We start from the raw sequence: 5000 nt of genomic DNA on the forward strand, positions 1-5000 counted from the left end.
AGGAGGGGAGACTTTCTTTCAGAGGTGCCAATTAATCTGCAGCAGAAAGTCATCCCCCCCGACCGGGATTCGAAGCCCGGTCCTGACCACATGACCACCGGGGAGAGTTGCCTCAAGTCCCTGAGGGACCTGGACACGAGGCCGAATACACACGCACGCCTGCTGCACTGGCAGCAGCGACCAACAGGGGGCTGACCGGCTGATCCTTCCCTTTCACAGGCAGGCTTTTGGCCCTCGCTCAAACGACAAAGGTGTTCAGAAGGAAGTCCTGGGGGGAAGGCAGGCAGGGAGGGACGGACACAGGGAAGTCCGCACAAAACAGGTCCCCTGGAACCTCTGACCCAGAAAAACGGGTTCCTGGTGAAAGCAGTCCTGCCATTGACATGACAATGGACAGGGCCCGGCAGCTTGAGACACATCTTTCTTTCAATATGCAAGTCCTTTTTAAAAAAGTTTCCTTCCACAGCAGCTCTGAGTGAGAGAGAGAGAGAGAGAGAGAGAGAGACACTGACTCACTGACTGATACTGACACCGACACACACACACACACACACACACACACACACACACACATATTATTTATTATTATTTTTAATTGATTTTTAGAACAGGGAGATGGAATAGGGGCTTGCTCCGTCCACTCCACGCATCGACCCAGTATTGCAGTGTCTCTGGGAACGGTGCAGCTCCCCGTGGGGAGATATTCAAAAGGAAAATCAGCTCTTTCCCAGTGTCTCTGTGTGTGTGTGTGTGTGTGTGTGTGTATTATTACTGAGAATAAAGCTGATATCTCTCTCTCTCTCTCTCTCCCTCTCTCTCTCTCACTCAGAGCTGCTGTGGAAGGAAACCTTTTTAAAAAGAACTTTCTCAGCTCAGTGGTATTTTTTTCTTCTCCAAGGCTGAGTGCCGCTCGCACGTAGCGATATAATTCAAAGTGCAAAATAACTTGGCGTCGTTGACTTGAAACAAGCAGGGTCTGCTTCCAAATGAAAGCTGCGCTCCCGAACTGGACTGACTGTCTGTCTGTCTGTCTGTTTGTCAAGGGGTGGAAAAGGCGGCGGTGGTGGTGAGGGTGGAGCTTTACGCTCAGGAGGGGAGACTTTCTTTCAGAGGTGCCAATTAATCTGCAGCAGAAAGCCATCCCCCCCGACCGGGATTCGAAGCCCGGTCCTGACCACGAGACCACCGGGGAGAGTTGCCTCAAGTCCCTGAGGGACCTGGACACGAGGCCGAATACACACGCACGCCTGCTGCACTGGCAGCAGCGACCAACAGGGGGCTGACCGGCTGATCCTTCCCTTTCACAGGCAGGCTTTTGGCCCTCGCTGAAACGACAAAGGTGTTCAGAAGGAAGTCCTGGGGGGAAGGCAGGCAGGGAGGGACGGACACAGGGAAGTCCGCACAAAACAGGTCCCCTGGAACCTCTGACCCAGAAAAACGGGTTCCTGGTGAAAGCAGTCCTGCCATTGACATGACAATGGACAGGGCCCGGCAGCTTGAGACACATCTTTCTTTCAATATGCAAGTTCTTTTTAAAAAAGTTTCCTTCCACAGCAGCTCTGAGTGAGAGAGAGAGAGAGAGAGACACTGACTCACTGACTGATACTGACACCGACACACACACACACACACACACACACACACACACACATATTATTTATTATTATTTTTAATTGATTTTTAGAACAGGGAGATGGAATAGGGGCTTGCTCCGTCCACTCCACGCATCGACCCAGTATTGCAGTGTTTCTGGGAACGGTGCAGCTCCCCGTGGGGAGATATTCAAAAGGAAAATCAGCTCTTTCCCAGTGTCTCTGTGTGTGTGTGTGTGTGTGTGTGTGTATTATTACTGAGAATAAAGCTGATATCTCTCTCTCTCTCTCTCTCCCTCTCTCTCTCTCACTCAGAGCTGCTGTGGAAGGAAACCTTTTTAAAAAGAACTTTCTCAGCTCAGTGGTATTTTTTTCTTCTCCAAGGCTGAGTGCCGCTCGCACGTAGCGATATAATTCAAAGTGCAAAATAACTTGGCGTCGTTGACTTGAAACAAGCAGGGTCTGCTTCCAAATGAAAGCTGCGCTCCCGAACTGGACTGACTGTCTGTCTGTCTGTCTGTTTGTCAAGGGGTGGAAAAGGCGGCGGTGGTGGTGAGGGTGGAGCTTTACGCTCAGGAGGGGAGACTTTCTTTCAGAGGTGCCAATTAATCTGCAGCAGAAAGCCATCCCCCCCGACCGGGATTCGAAGCCCGGTCCTGACCACGAGACCACCGGGGAGAGTTGCCTCAAGTCCCTGAGGGACCTGGACACGAGGCCGAATACACACGCACGCCTGCTGCACTGGCAGCAGCGACCAACAGGGGGCTGACCGGCTGATCCTTCCCTTTCACAGGCAGGCTTTTGGCCCTCGCTGAAACGACAAAGGTGTTCAGAAGGAAGTCCTGGGGGGAAGGCAGGCAGGGAGGGACGGACACAGGGAAGTCCGCACAAAACAGGTCCCCTGGAACCTCTGACCCAGAAAAACGGGTTCCTGGTGAAAGCAGTCCTGCCATTGACATGACAATGGACAGGGCCCGGCAGCTTGAGACACATCTTTCTTTCAATATGCAAGTTCTTTTTAAAAAAGTTTCCTTCCACAGCAGCTCTGAGTGAGAGAGAGAGAGAGAGAGACACTGACTCACTGACTGATACTGACACCGACACACACACACACACACACACACACACACACACACATATTATTTATTATTATTTTTAATTGATTTTTAGAACAGGGAGATGGAATAGGGGCTTGCTCCGTCCACTCCACGCATCGACCCAGTATTGCAGTGTTTCTGGGAACGGTGCAGCTCCCCGTGGGGAGATATTCAAAAGGAAAATCAGCTCTTTCCCAGTGTCTCTGTGTGTGTGTGTGTGTGTGTGTGTGTGTGTGTGTGTGTGTGTATTATTACTGAGAATAAAGCTGATATCTCTCTCTCTCTCTCACTCAGAGCTGCTGTGGAAGGAAACCTTTTTAAAAAGAACTTTCTCAGCTCAGTGGTATTTTTTTCTTCTCCAAGGCTGAGTGCCGCTCGCACGGAGCGATATAATTCAAAGTGCAAAATAACTTGGCGTCGTTGACTTTAAACAAGCAGGGTCTGCTTCCAAATGAAAGCTGCGCTCCCGAACTGGACTGACTGTCTGTCTGTCTGTCTGTCTGTCTGTTTGTCAAGGGGAGGAAAAGGTGGCGGTGGTGGTGGTGGTGAGGGTGGAGCTTTACGCTCAGGAGGGGAGACTTTCTTTCAGAGGTGCCAATTAATCTGCAGCAGAAAGTCATCCCCCCCCAACCGGGATTCGAAGCCCGGTCCTGACCACGAGACCACCGGGGAGAGTTGCCTCAAGTCCCTGAGGGACCTGGACACGAGGCCGAATACACACGCACGCCTGCTGCACTGGCAGCAGCGACCAACAGGGGGCTGACCGGCTGATCCTTCCCTTTCACAGGCAGGCTTTTGGCCCTCGCTCAAACGACAAAGGTGTTCAGAAGGAAGTCCTGGGGGGAAGGCATGGAGGGACGGACACAGGGAAGTCCGCACAAAACAGGTCCCCTGGAACCTCTGACCCAGAAAACCGGGTTCCTGGTGAAAGCAGTCCTGCCCCGCCCTGCCATTAACATGACAATGGACAGGGCCCGGACCAGGCGCAGCGGACGGTAGCGAGCAGTCGGAGGGTGAAAATCCGCCAGTGGGTGAAAAGGAGAGCCGTGCGGTGAGAGGAGGCGGAAAGCGGTTCGCAGACTTTCGCTGTACCTCCGGCGGGCAGCGCCGCACCTCCGAGCGCTCGGTACCGTCCGCTGCGCCTCGTCCTGCCGCACGCGACCAGCCGTCCCCGGAGGAAATCGGCCTCGGCCTTCCTGAGATATCAGTCTCCAGGTGGGACAGAAAAACCGGGGGCCCCCGGCTCGCTTTCGGCGGCCCGCTAGTCGACTTCCCGTCGTGCGAACGCGATCCTTCCGGTACCCTTCGGTGCCCCTTGCCCGACTCTAGCTCCGGTGGTAAAGCGGAGTCGGTCGGTCTGACGGCCGCCGAGTTAGCAGGCGGAAAGCGGTTTGCAGCCTTTCGCTGTACCTCCGGCGGGCAGCGCCGCACCTCCGAGCGCTCGGTACCGTCCGCTGCGCCTCGTCCTGCCGCACGCGACGAGCCGTCCCTGGAGGAAATCGGCCTCGGCCCTCCTGAGATATCAGCCTCCATACGGGCGTCACAAATCAGTGGACATGGTCAGCTGCAAAGCAGTGTCATTACAACCTTTCATAAACAACAGGGCAGCACCGCACTGCACTGCACTGCACCCCACACTACATCACACTTGCCTGCCTGCCGGCCTGCCGCTGCCTACTCTCACCAGCGGACCAAAGTGAGGATAACACCCCGAAGCAAGCATCTCCCTTGCCGCCCACCAGCCCACACCAATCCCCTTGCCTGCCTCCCACAAATTCCACCAGCGAGGCAAAGTGAAAATCAACCCCCAAAAAACGCACTCCACACCGGCCATCGCCCGCTATACACCCCCCCTGGGGTGAATATTAAGCCCGAGAACACCGACTGTAACCAACCGCAGTGAAAAGTTGAAGTGGCAACTCATTAACCAGATTTACACTTGGCAACTCATAAACCAAATGAACAAAAAATCTGGTTAATGAGTTGCCCAAAATAAATCTGGTTAATGAGTTGCCACTTCAACTTTTCACTGCGGTTGGTTACAGTCGGTGTTCTCGGGCTTAATATTCACCCCGGGGGGTGGGTGATTCTGGGGGTAGTGTCCGGGAGGGTGAGCCTTTTATTCGGCAGGAGGCGTGTGGGGAAATCATCAACCTGTCAGACGATGAGTTGTCACAAACGCCATTGCTTAATGAAAGCTGCGCTCCCGAACTGGACTGACTGTCTGACTGTCTGTCTGTCCGTTTGTCAAGGGGAGGAAAAGGCGGTGGTGGTGGTGAGGGTGGAGCTTTACGCTCAGGAGGGGAGACTT

At 53.8% G+C, this 5000-nt stretch overlaps 3 pseudogenes; all 3 read left to right on the forward strand.

Annotated features, from left to right (window-relative positions):
• Positions 1 to 574: 574 nt before the first annotated feature.
• LOC137329384 (U2 spliceosomal RNA) lies at positions 575 to 691 on the forward strand (annotated as a pseudogene).
• Positions 692 to 1652: 961 nt separating this feature from the next.
• On the forward strand, positions 1653 to 1769 carry LOC137329568 (U2 spliceosomal RNA; annotated as a pseudogene).
• A 961-nt stretch (positions 1770 to 2730) lies between these two features.
• LOC137329569 (U2 spliceosomal RNA) lies at positions 2731 to 2847 on the forward strand (annotated as a pseudogene).
• Positions 2848 to 5000: the final 2153 nt, after the last annotated feature.

The sequence above is a fragment of the Heptranchias perlo genome, chromosome 12, assembly GCF_035084215.1.
Source record: "Heptranchias perlo isolate sHepPer1 chromosome 12, sHepPer1.hap1, whole genome shotgun sequence".
In the NCBI taxonomy this organism is placed as follows: domain Eukaryota; kingdom Metazoa; phylum Chordata; class Chondrichthyes; order Hexanchiformes; family Hexanchidae; genus Heptranchias; species Heptranchias perlo.